Genomic DNA, 13730 nt, shown 5'->3' on the forward strand with positions numbered 1-13730 from the left:
CAAATAAATGGGGATTTTGTCCCCAGGAGCCCCAAATTAGGGTCAGTGGTGCCGTGTTTTACCTCTACAACTACAAATCATGTTGCTTGACATTACAGACACATTTCAAATGTATGTTTTTTTAATTTTTGGAGGTATTGTTGCTATTTCTTTAGAGTATGAAAATGAATTGTCAGAAATGTGCTTGAGTTGTGTGGTCGATCAGTGAGGTCAGCCTTGATTATGTTACTTTCTCCTGACATGGTGTGCAGTTTAAGTGTGATTGATTTGAAATGATTGAAATGATTCTTCATGTTCTCTGTGATGGATTTTGCCCCAGATGTCAAGAGGCTGCAAGTCAACTTTCATATTCACTTCACTTGATGCCTGGTTGGAAGAAAAGAATACAGCGACAAATGTATTCCACATTCTACAAATTCAAAATGAGTAAGACTGTATGTGCTCTTAGCTCCACCTGAAGGTGCACTAATGTTGTTATTCCTGCTTCTAAGGAAACACACGTGTGATTATGACCGTATGATTTGTGAACGTTGCTACTCCACAGCCATGTTGGATGTGAGAGGTTTGTTGTGGATTTTGAATTAAATGCTGTAATACTCATGTAGTGCCCCGTTGCCTCTTCAACCCTTAGGCACTATGGTTGCTCCCTTGCTATGGTTTCTGACACGTTTCATTAATGACAATGTCCATGTGTAACGTCCAGTTATTAATCCATCATGTTTATTTATACAAAACAAAATCATAAATAATGTCGGCACAACTAGGTGCATATGCTCAAATCATAAGATAAACCATAAACATGTCTATCTCTGTGTTACCGTGTCGTCACCAGTTGTATCACGGTCAAAAAGCTGTTGTGTACCTCAAAAGGAGCAACACCTGGCCCTGATCTCTCCTTATCATGTAGGCCTCGACTCAGTTGAAGTCAGCCTTACGCCACCCAGTGGTGGAAGGGCCAACATAAAGAAACACCACAAAATGGGTCTCACAACTCATTTTGAAATAAATGCCTTAACAAAAATAACCATCTTCAAAAATTGATCAACTAATTCAAGAAAAGCAACAAACTCCTGAAGTCTGTCTCATAGTTGTTGGCGAGCCCAGCAGAGGAATGCTGGTTCCACTGGTGTGTTTCCACTGAACGCATCAGTGATGGAAATCCTGGGCAAAGCAAATCAGAATGAGAGAAGTGAACCTACAGCCTTTATGTAAACCGGTTTCAGAAAGCAGGTTAAGTGAAAACGCTGAGATGAGGGGAACTCTGGGTTTTCAGTCCCAAAGAGAGGTTCCTTAATCTGTCGCCGCCTGTGAACCGAAGCTGCTCCAGCAGGTTTCCTTAACCTTCATCAGCCGAGCCGTGTTTTCTAAAAAATTGTGAATGGTTTGCATACCAGCTAAAAACATATTATCTCCTCAACCACAATGTTTGATATACAGAAAACACATAGTACATGTGCTACTGGTTTATTGGTTGATGATAGAATACAGGAAAAAATCAAATATAAAAAAAAAGACTTCCAGGATGAATTTCCTCTTTCAAATGACGCATGCAAGCTTTGTTCTACTATGAAATAGCACAATACAGTCTCTCTGTTGACAATACAGTCCAAAAGGTTTTTTTCTTAGAATACATAATTTACTTGATTTCCTTCAATAACGTGTCTCAGAACAGCAGACATACAAGTTTCATAATATTTTATGAATACCTAATGCTTTCATCACTTTACTCCATGGCCATCCCACCTGAGGATGGACCGGCAGTAGTCGAGGGCAGGAGATCACCGATACTGCCTCTAATAGCCAGAATCTTACCATTGAAGACGTTCATGAAGTCATTACTACTGAGGTCTATATTGCCTATACTATGTAGGGTTGCTCTTGTTTTTCTCTATTAGTGATGAATAGTAGGCTCCTCTGGCATTACGGAGGGCCTTCCTATATGTTCTCAGACTAGCCCGCCAAACCAACCGGGACTCCTCCAGACCGTTGGAACGCCATATGCCCTCAAGCTTCCGTGATGCTTGCTTCAATATGCGGGTCTGAGGGTTGTATCATGGAGCGAGCCTCCTTTGCTTAATGATCCTCTTTTTTAGAGGGGCTGTCGAGTCCAGTGTTATTTTCAGTGAGCCAGTAGCATCATCGACAAGATGATCAATCTGGACTAAAGTTAGCACAGGAGTCCTCTGTTATATTGAGACATGGTGAGGAATAAAATACAGAAGGAATCGCTTCCTTAAATCTAGCAACAGCACCGTCAGTTAAACATCTGGTGTAAAAACTCTTGCCTAACGCTGTACAATCCGGTAGTATAAACTCAAACGTTATAAGGCAATGGTCTGATAAAAGAGGATTCTGAGGAAACACTACTAAATACTCTCTGACAGAAGCCAATCGAATCCAACAATGAGCTAAATGCAACACTAAGGCTATCATTGCTGACATCCACATGAATATTAAAATCACTTTGATAATGGGACTTCTTAGTCCAATGCAGTTGGAGAGGGTCATTTCCCAACGTGTACCCAGAGAACGTGACCCCAAAACCTGGGTAAAGTATGACAAAATATGCCCTGTAAGTCATCTTCTCCCAAATGACCGTTAACTTGAGCATCAGAGCAGGGCCGGCGATTGCTATAGGCGAACTAGGCGACAAATGGGTTGGGGCCCCTCACCACGCGACCGTGGGGGGGTGGGGAGTCCTCTGTTATGGGGCGCTGGCTCCCGCGAGCAGGGACGACTCAGCTGTGAGTTTTCTCATCAAGTACCGAGAGACAAGCATGTTGAGAAACGGGCGCTGTAAACATCTTAAAGCTCATTGGCCAAGACACGTCACATCTAAGATGTTCTATTACGGAGATGACAACAACTCGGCCAAAAATCACGTTTGCGCGATCTGACATTTGCAAAAATGAAGCGGTCTAAACCATCTGGAGAACAGGGACGAAAAAAGGAAGAAGAGGAAAATAAATAGATATAGAGGTAAGTCTTCTGATCTCAGCCATCAAGGTGTCAAACAAAATACATGTATTATTGTGCATCACCTAATATTGGACGTTTCATTGCCGTCACTTAGGCTAGCTATAGCTAGCTAAAAACTGTTACTTTGCTAATTTGCTACGTAGGCTATTACTAGCAAACGTAACTTCACTGATAACCTACATGGATGTACATGTCAAAAGACCAGTATCTGGATAACGTATGCTAGTTATGAAAAGTACAGTTTCTGTCTACATTCATTATAAATGGCATAAGTTCTGTTTAGTGAATTCACAACTAGCAGGTGCACACACACAGTAACCATTTTGGGGATAGTGGTGGTGTTCACCCTTCTGTACACTTCCTCCCCAGGAATATACTAAAATGTATATGTGTGTTTTTGTTTTTTTATTAAATTGGCCAGATGCACTCAGGCAATTTTTTTCAAAATTTGCCGATACATTTTCACCTGCCCGTTTTCCCCTTCAGAATAAAAGCCTGTACACAATATAATAGCTTACATATGTATTATTCATAATAAGAAATTCAATCAATTGAAGCAGTGAAAATAAATTGTGTGTGATTCTCTGTATTCTTATCATGAGTCCACCTTAATCATGTTCTACAACAATGACATGTATGGTGTACTAATAACACTGTCATATAATTATGAGTGCTTTCAACACATCCATAAGTTTCTTAAGAGCCAAATAAACTTAAGAACAGTACGGCATGCAGCGGCATGACTCAGTAAGCCAGGTACGAGGAACAGGGCCCAGATTGAGAGACGATTGTTTTTTTTTGTCATCAAGCTCTCTAAAACGTCTCTCTTCTCCTGGGTCTTGCTGTAGGCATTGAACGCAGCGCAGCACCCTATTGAAAAAATCAACGATGTCATCGCGATTGCCAATTACGAATAAGACCTGCAGACTGATCAAAATATATAGAAGTTGCACCTTCATATTCAATCACAAAAAAAAAGATTTATTGAAATAACCCTGAAATGTCACGCTCTTACACGCTGCCAAGCGGGCTAAGATTGGCGCTTTGTCGCTGTTCAAAACATGCGCTTTGCTTCCGCTTTCCGGTTTAACCGAAGCACCTTCCGTATGCTAGTGAGATGTCATTCATACATACTACTGAAACGCTCGTACATTCACTATTGAAACACTCTCACGGTCACTACTGAAATGACTTGCATGAATACATGTGAGACGCTTGACAATCCTCATGTAAGAGCATACATATATATGACTAAAAATAAAAAACGTATACATACACATTTGAAACATGTATACATATATATGTGAAACACTTGCACATGTATCTAAACATTTTATATCTTTGTAATCATATGCAAGAGATTCAATTATGAATGTATAAGTGTTCAACAATAGTATTTTTTTTTCATGAGCGTGCATAGGTTTACAGAGTATGTATGTATGTGTAAGTGTTTCAGTAGTGAGTGTGAGAGTGTTTCATTAGTGAGTGTGAGAGTGTTTCATTAGTGAGTGTGAGTGTGTTAGTGTTTCATTAGTGAGTGTGAGTGTTTCATTAGTGAGTGTGAGAGTGTTTCAGTAGTGAGTGTGAGTGTGTTAGTGTTTCATTAGTGAGTGTGAGTGTTTCATTAGTGAGTGTGAGAGTGTTTCAGTAGTGAGTGTGAGTGTGTTAGTGTTTCATTAGTGAGTGTGAGTGTTTCATTAGTGAGTGTGAGAGTGTTTCAGTAGTGAGTGTGAGTGTGTTAGTGTTTCATTAGTGAGTGTGAGAGTGTTTCATTAGTGAGTGTGAGAGTGTTTCATTAGTGAGTGTAAGAGTGTTTCATTAGTGAGTGTGAGAGTGTTTCAGTAGTGAGTGTGAGAGTGTTTCATTAGTGAGTGTGAGAGTGTTTCAGTAGTGAGTGTGAGAGTGTTTCATTAGTGAGTGTGAGAGTGTTTCATTAGTGAGTGTGAGTGTGTTAGTGTTTCATTAGTGAGTGTGAGAGTGTTTCATTAGTGAGTGTGAGAGTGTTTCATTAGTGAGTGTGAGAGTGTTTCATTAGTGAGTGTGAGAGTGTTTCATTAGTGAGTGTGAGAGTGTTTCATTAGTGAGTGTAAGAGTGTTTCATTAGTGAGTGTGAGTGTTTCATTAGTGAGTGTAAGAGTGTTTCATTAGTGAGTGTGAGTGTTTCATTAGTGAGTGTTTCATTAGTGAGTGTGAGAGTGTTTCATTAGTGAGTGTTTCATTAGTGAGTGTAAGAGTGTTTCATTAGTGAGTGTTTCATTAGTGAGTGTAAGAGTGTTTCATTAGTGAGTGTAAGAGTGTTTCATTAGTGAGTGTGAGTGTTTCATTAGTGAGTGTTTCAGTAGTGAGTGTAAGAGTGTTTCATTAGTGAGTGTAAGAGTGTTTCATTAGTGAGTGTGAGTGTTTCATTAGTGAGTGTTTCAGTAGTGAGTGTAAGAGTGTTTCATTAGTGAGTGTAAGAGTGTTTCATTAGTGAGTGTAAGAGTGTTTCATTAGTGAGTGTGAGTGTTTCATTAGTGAGTGTTTCATTAGTGAGTGTAAGAGTGTTTCATTAGTGAGTGTAAGAGTGTTTCATTAGTGAGTGTAAGAGTGTTTCATTAGTGAGTGTAAGAGTGTTTCATTAGTGAGTGTTTCATTAGTGAGTGTAAGAGTGTTTCATTAGTGAGTGTTTCATTAGTGAGTGTAAGAGTGTTTCATTAGTGAGTGTTTCATTAGTGAGTGTAAGAGTGTTTCATTAGTGAGTGTTTCATTAGTGAGTGTAAGAGTGTTTCATTAGTGAGTGTTTCATTAGTGAGTGTGAGAGTGTTTCAGTAGTGAGTGTGAGAGTGTTTCATTAGTGAGTGTAAGAGTGTTTCATTAGAGAGTGTAAGAGTGTTTCATTAGTGAGTGTTTCATTAGTGAGTGTAAGAGTGTTTCATTAGTGAGTGTTTCATTAGTGAGTGTAAGAGTGTTTCATTAGTGAGTGTTTCATTAGTGAGTGTAAGAGTGTTTCATTAGTGAGTGTTTCATTAGTGAGTGTGAGAGTGTTTCAGTAGTGAGTGTGAGAGTGTTTCATTAGTGAGTGTAAGAGTGTTTCATTAGTGAGTGTAAGAGTGTTTCATTAGTGTGTGTGAGAGTGTTTCATTAGTGAGTGTGAGAGTGTTTCATTAGTGAGTGTGAGAGTGTTTCATTAGTGAGTGTTTCATTAGTGAGTGTGAGAGCGTTTCATTAGTGAGTGTTTCATTAGTGAGTGTTTCATTAGTGAGTGTGAGAGTGTTTCAGTAGTGAGTGTGAGAGTGTTTCATTAGTGAGTGTAAGAGTGTTTCATTAGTGAGTGTAAGAGTGTTTCATTAGTGAGTGTGAGAGTGTTTCATTAGTGAGTGTTTCATTAGTGAATGTAAGAGTGTTTCATTAGTGAGTGTGAGAGTGTTTTATTAGTGAGTGTAAGAGTGTTTCATTAGTGAGTGTAAGAGTGTTTCATTAGTGAGTGTGAGAGTGTTTCATTAGTGAGTGTAAGAGTGTTTCATTAGTGAGTGTTTCATTAGTGAGTGTAAGAGTGTTTCATTAGTGAGTGTGAGAGTGTTTTATTAGTGAGTGTAAGAGTGTTTCATTAGTGAGTGTTTCATTAGTGAGTGTAAGAGTGTTTCATTAGTGAGTGTAAGAGTGTTTCATTAGTGAGTGTAAGAGTGTTTCATTAGTGAGTGTAAGAGTGTTTCATTAGTGAGTGTTTCATTAGTGAGTGTAAGAGTGTTTCATTAGTGAGTGTTTCATTAGTGAGTGTAAGAGTGTTTCATTAGTGAGTGTTTCATTAGTGAGTGTAAGAGTGTTTCATTAGTGAGTGTTTCATTAGTGAGTGTAAGAGTGTTTCATTAGTGAGTGTTTCATTAGTGAGTGTGAGAGTGTTTCAGTAGTGAGTGTGAGAGTGTTTCATTAGTGAGTGTAAGAGTGTTTCATTAGTGAGTGTAAGAGTGTTTCATTAGTGAGTGTTTCATTAGTGAGTGTAAGAGTGTTTCATTAGTGAGTGTTTCATTAGTGAGTGTAAGAGTGTTTCATTAGTGAGTGTTTCATTAGTGAGTGTAAGAGTGTTTCATTAGTGAGTGTTTCATTAGTGAGTGTAAGAGTGTTTCATTAGTGAGTGTTTCATTAGTGAGTGTGAGAGTGTTTCAGTAGTGAGTGTGAGAGTGTTTCATTAGTGAGTGTAAGAGTGTTTCATTAGTGAGTGTAAGAGTGTTTCATTAGTGTGTGTGAGAGTGTTTCATTAGTGAGTGTGAGAGTGTTTCATTAGTGAGTGTGAGAGTGTTTCATTAGTGAGTGTTTCATTAGTGAGTGTAAGAGTGTTTCATTAGTGAGTGTGAGAGCGTTTCATTAGTGAGTGTTTCATTAGTGAGTGTTTCATTAGTGAGTGTGAGAGTGTTTCATTAGTGAGTGTAAGAGTGTTTCATTAGTGAGTGTTTCAGTAGTGAGTGTGAGAGTGTTTCAGTAGTGAGTGTGAGAGTGTTTCAGTAGTGAGTGTAAGAGTGTTTCATTAGTGAGTGTAAGAGTGTTTCATTAGTGAGTGTGAGAGTGTTTCATTAGTGAGTGTTTCATTAGTGAATGTAAGAGTGTTTCATTAGTGAGTGTGAGAGTGTTTTATTAGTGAGTGTAAGAGTGTTTCATTAGTGAGTGTAAGAGTGTTTCATTAGTGAGTGTGAGAGTGTTTCATTAGTGAGTGTAAGAGTGTTTCATTAGTGAGTGTTTCATTAGTGAGTGTAAGAGTGTTTCATTAGTGAGTGTGAGAGTGTTTTATTAGTGAGTGTAAGAGTGTTTCATTAGTGAGTGTAAGAGTGTTTCATTAGTGAGTGTGAGAGTGTTTCATTAGTGAGTGTAAGAGTGTTTCATTAGTGAGTGTAAGAGTGTTTCATTAGTGAGTGTGAGAGTGTTTCATTAGTGAGTGTAAGAGTGTTTCATTAGTGAGTGTAAGAGTGTTTCATTAGTGAGTGTAAGAGTGTTTCATTAGTGAGTGTGAGAGTGTTTCATTAGTGAGTGTAAGAGTGTTTCATTAGTGAGTGTGAGAGTGTTTCATTAGTGAGTGTTTCATTAGTGAGTGTAAGAGTGTTTCATTAGTGAGTGTTTCATTAGTGAGTGTAAGAGTGTTTCATTAGTGAGTGTTTCATTAGTGAGTGTAAGAGTGTTTCATTAGTGAGTGTTTCATTAGTGAGTGTGAGAGTGTTTCATTAGTGAGTGTTTCATTAGTGAGTGTGAGAGTGTTTCATTAGTGAGTGTGAGAGTGTTTCAGTAGTGAGTGTGAGAGTGTTTCATTAGTGAGTGTGAGTGTTTCATTAGTGAGTGTAAGAGTGTTTCATTAGTGAGTGTGAGAGTGTTTCAGTAGTGAGTGTGAGAGTGTTTCATTAGTGAGTGTGAGTGTTTCATTAGTGAGTGTAAGAGTGTTTCATTAGTGAGTGTTTCAGTAGTGAGTGTGAGAGTGTTTCAGTAGTGAGTGTGAGAGTGTTTCAGTAGTGAGTGTGAGAGTGTTTCATTAGTGAGTGTTTCAGTAGTGAGTGTAAGAGTGTTTCATTAGTGAGTGTGAGAGTGTTTCATTAGTGAGTGTTTCATTAGTGAGTGTAAGAGTGTTTCATTAGTGAGTGTGAGAGTGTTTCATTAGTGAGTGTAAGAGTGTTTCATTAGTGAGTGTAAGAGTGTTTCATTAGTGAGTGTAAGAGTGTTTTATTAGTGAGTGTAAGAGTGTTTCATTAGTGAGTGTAAGAGTGTTTCATTAGTGAGTGTGAGAGTGTTTCATTAGTGAGTGTAAGAGTGTTTCATTAGTGAGTGTTTCATTAGTGAGTGTAAGAGTGTTTCATTAGTGAGTGTAAGAGTGTTTCATTAGTGAGTGTAAGAGTGTTTCATTAGTGAGTGTGAGTGTTTCATTAGTGAGTGTTTCATTAGTGAGTGTAAGAGTGTTTCATTAGTGAGTGTAAGAGTGTTTCATTAGTGAGTGTAAGAGTGTTTCATTAGTGAGTGTGAGAGCGTTTCATTAGTGAGTGTAAGAGTGTTTCATTAGTGAGTGTTTCATTAGTGAGTGTAAGAGTGTTTCAGTAGTGAGTGTTAGTGTTTCAGTAGTGAGTGTGAGAGTGTTTCATTAGTGAGTGTAAGAGTGTTTCATTAGTGAGTGTGAGAGTGTTTCATTAGTGAGTGTGAGAGTGTTTCAGTAGTGAGTGTGAGAGTGTTTCAGTAGTGAGTGTGAGAGTGTTTCATTAGTGAGTGTAAGAGTGTTTCATTAGTGAGTGTGAGAGTGTTTCATTAGTGAGTGTGAGAGTGTTTCAGTAGTGAGTGTGAGAGTGTTTCATTAGTGTGTGTGAGAGTGTTTCATTAGTGAGTGTGAGAGTGTTTCATTAGTGAGTGTTTCATTAGTGAGTGTAAGAGTGTTTCATTAGTGAGTGTGAGAGCGTTTCATTAGTGAGCGTTTCATTAGTGAGTGTTTCATTAGTGAGTGTAAGAGTGTTTCATTAGTGAGTGTTTCATTAGTGAGTGTAAGAGTGTTTCATTAGTGAGTGTAAGAGTGTTTCATTAGTGAGTGTGAGAGTGTTTCATTAGTGAGTGTTTCATTAGTGAATGTAAGAGTGTTTCATTAGTGAGTGTGAGAGTGTTTTATTAGTGAGTGTAAGAGTGTTTCATTAGTGAGTGTAAGAGTGTTTCATTAGTGAGTGTGAGAGTGTTTCATTAGTGAGTGTGAGAGTGTTTCAGTAGTGAGTGTTAGTGTTTCAGTAGTGAGTGTAAGAGTGTTTCATTAGTGAGTGTGAGAGTGTTTCAGTAGTGAGTGTGAGAGCGTTTCAGTAGTGAGTGTGAGAGCGTTTCAGTAGTGAGTGTGAGAGTGTTTCATTAGTATGTGTGAGAGTGTCTCAATAGTTATGGCCTAAACGGCCCCTCATATAAAATTAACGAGACCGTTTCAGCCCGGTCAGCCGTGAAGAAACCCAGATAGCCTGATGTCAATCATCTCGCTAATTTAAGATGGAGATTAGGACATTTGCTTGACTTTGTTTAGCCAGGTACGAGAAACAGGGCCCTGATGTCAGAGCATACAACTTAGTCTTAGAAATTGGTCTCTTTCTTTTATTTTCACAAAGGTACAAGGTCAGCCGAATGGCAAAGCCTGTCAAAAATAGGTTCAACTCATTGGTGTTCCTCTCCACGGAAGTCTTTAGTAAAAGCCGAAAGACTTGTGCGTTATGAAGTAAGTACTGCCCTCTTGTCACGAGCAGCAGGTCATGTAGTCGTCCCAGTCTCAAAGTAAGCCTGGGTTGACGTGCCATGTTCAAAATAACAGGACACACCCATTACCACGCCCATATTTTAAAGAGGGCTTTCCCACATTTTAAAGAGAGTCCATTGGACAGTTGTTGTCCCTTCCACTAGAGGGGCATCAGTAACAGGTACACAGGGCCTTTGTTTGACACGTCCTGAAGACCGACAGCGACTGAGACTTGTATCGTTGATGACAGAATCAAAGTCAACAACAGACTGCTCCATGGGATTGGTGTTTTGTTGTCCACAAGGCCTTTTTCTTCATCTTTCTGTCTTAGAACCTGAGGATCAGAGAATAGAACCTTGAGATCAAAGCATAGAACCCTGATGTCAGAGCAAGGTTTATCTCTGTGAACAATGCTGCCGGTGGCGCCAAATAGACAATGTTGTTCAAGGTTAAAGTCGTGTCAGACCAAAGCATAACGCCTTTAGGCTGCAAGATTATTTTTGGGATGACAGCATCCTTAGATCCTTGCTCTTCCTCCAGCATAATTTGCAAACTTATCATTTCATTTTTGTGCCGTCGTTTTTCCCCTGACTATTGCATGACAGCGTTTCATGACACCGGTGGTTGGAACCTGATCCCCATCATCCAGATGCCACAACACTGTCTTCCAGCCTCATCAGTTTTTCAAGATAAAGACTAGGAGGCAGTTTGGTGGAGAGGGTCTGTTTGCCATCCCTTTCACCAGCAAGCAAGTTGTTCACAGTGGTGCCACACGCTGTCTGACTTGTCTCTCCTGATTGAAACTAGCAGCACATTGCCTGAGGAGATGTCTCGGAGACAAACAGCTGCTATGTTCACAAAGGCTCTGGACAAGACATAGATGTCTGTTAGTGTAATACAGTCAGACATTGCTGCCATCTGAGATGAGCTGACTTCATCAGGAGCCCATCACAGAGGTCCATGGACAAGCAAGATGGATGCGTAAAGCAGGAGAACATATTGCAATGGCAACTTGTGACTCCATAGAACCCACAGCCAAGCCAAGTGTGAAGAACATGAGAACAGATGAAGGCAGAATACATGTCTGCTGGGCTCCCAGAGGACCAAGGCCCGTCAGCAACCGAGGGGAGTTATGTACACTGGTTTTTGTTTTTACTTTTTTACGACTTTGCTTTTGTATGTTAGCAATACATAGCAGTATTGCTCTGAATTCACATTGTAAGCAGATGTGCCTGTGTATGAGTCACAGTTTGTTTTTCTTTTCTCTGCAGTTAATGTAATGTGTGATCATAAAAGACGGCCAAGAGGGAATTCCTGCACCCTGTTCTTAAAACAACTCTGTGTCTGCACCCAACATAGCTGAGCAACAGTCCTCAGAACAGCAGGAGGGAAGGCGGAAACTTGAAAGGTCTGGTGTGTTGACAAAGAGTCCCTGTTTCCCCTCCAGTGATGACAACCACACACACAACCCACACAACAAGGAGCGGTGAGCGAGACGTGGTTATGGGTCTATCTATCAACGTCCTGTGGCTCCTCCTCACACATTGTTCTTCCTTTCTTCTATTTCATTTAGGATTCTATTTCAATTCCAAAGCTTTGTCTGTCTGTCTCCCACACACACACACACACACACACACACACACACACACACACACACAACACACACAACACACACAACACACACAAATCTGTCAGATGTTCCTCCATCAACACTGTCTCACGTCTCACCTTCTCTTTCACGCCCCAGAATGCAACGACCAATGGAAAAGGAGAATATTTCAATACAGGTCGTATCTTCAACAGAACAATGAGTCTAGAAGCACAAAGGGGATGAGGATGAGTTTAAGTCAACGTTGTAATCTTATCAGGTTTCCTTGATCCTCGGCACGCTGGATGTCACACTGGAGTTGTGGAGATAATAGTTTCTAAAGCAGTTGCTCTACACTTGTGCATTACTTCAGGCTGCACTAGTTCTATGATATTTAAACTGACAAAATGAACTAAATGTGAGTCTCAACAGAATATCTATAATAAAATGAAATAATAATCATTCCACTGCTGATTGCAATTTAAGCTGAAAGCCTGTTTTTAATACCATTACATAAGGACTAAAGGCTTCAGAAGGATTCAGTTTGAAAACATGGACGAAGAAGAGGAGAGGAAGGATGTGTGGAGGACAAAGAGAGGAAGATCAGGAGCGGTGGCCTCTGATGAGATAAGGGCCACAATTATTTACCATGTCGTAAACAACATTGAGAGATTTGTAACTTACTTTTTGTTTGAAATCTTTATTTTGCACAAGTAAATAACTATATTCTAGGATGTGAAAATGAAAGGATATTGAAGCAAATTGAGGGTTTTCTGATTCATCCTTGTTACATTTACAGTCAATAAAGTGTTATTCCTCTTCTATAATGAAACAGTGATTTATGTGAAAAACCTCAAAGATAAAAGTTCAGGGTTTATGTGATGCCCCCTCTTGTTAGTCATTTAAGTCAGTGTGTCACAAGGTTTCCTTTCTCAGGGATAATTATTGCCAGAGTTATGGTCAACAAGCTTATGTTGAGACATGTATGAAGTGTTTTGGTGGTTTGAGTGAGTTTGGGAGCTGAGATGAACTGTTTGGCCAACTGATGGCAAACTTCAAATGTATTTGACAATGGTATGTGAACAGAATACCATTTCACTTTGTATTGTCGTTGAAGTTCCTCAGCTTGTGCATGAAGGCTCTAAAGGGATGTTCAAAATTGTTATTTTACTAAATCCACTGTTGCTGTTATCTTTGGTATTTGTAACCATCCTGATAGAGCATCCTCCTCTGTTGCTCTCCTGAAGGGTTCTTCCCTTTTTCTCCATGTTAAAGGTTTTTCTGGGTGAGTTTTTTCTGATCCGATGTCATATGTGTACAGACTGAGGCAAATTTGTAATTTTTGAATTGAATTGCATAATTCTGTCAGATCTTTAGTAAAGATGAAAAAGTAGCGCATTTATAGCCAAAGGTCCATTTGACGTTATTCGCTGCTCACCAGCTAGACAGGAAGTCCTTTCGCAGGACACTAGATTTGATTAAAATAGTTCAAGGGCCAATAAATACGTGTATCCTCACACAAATGCTGTGCACACACATTCACTCACTTTATCCCCACAGAGGAGCAGCAACATACAGGAACAGAGATTAGCTGACAAGTTCCTAATCTTGTTGCTTTGAACAAAGTCTACATTTCAGAATAAAGCACTTCACCAGTATTGGTTGTCTATGTCTTCATATCATTTTAAAGTTATATCCCTCTTGTAAAAAACACAATCACAAAAAGTTACCAAAGCCTCAATTGATACAGGAATCCATGAGATTGCAAAAACAAAGCTTGCAACTTCAAATATATTTCAGTTGGCAGCAGTTGAGCACGGCAACAGGACTACAGAAACACTGTTTTAACATTGCAGTTCAGTTTGTGCTGTGCTTGTGCAGGATGGAGACAGCAGACCAAAGACATGGGGATCTGATTAGCTGTCACTAAATGTTGTCGTTCCTTCTTGCTGTGATTCG

Source organism: Taurulus bubalis, assembly GCF_910589615.1.
Source record: "Taurulus bubalis genome assembly, chromosome: 1".
NCBI lineage: Eukaryota > Metazoa > Chordata > Actinopteri > Perciformes > Cottidae > Taurulus > Taurulus bubalis.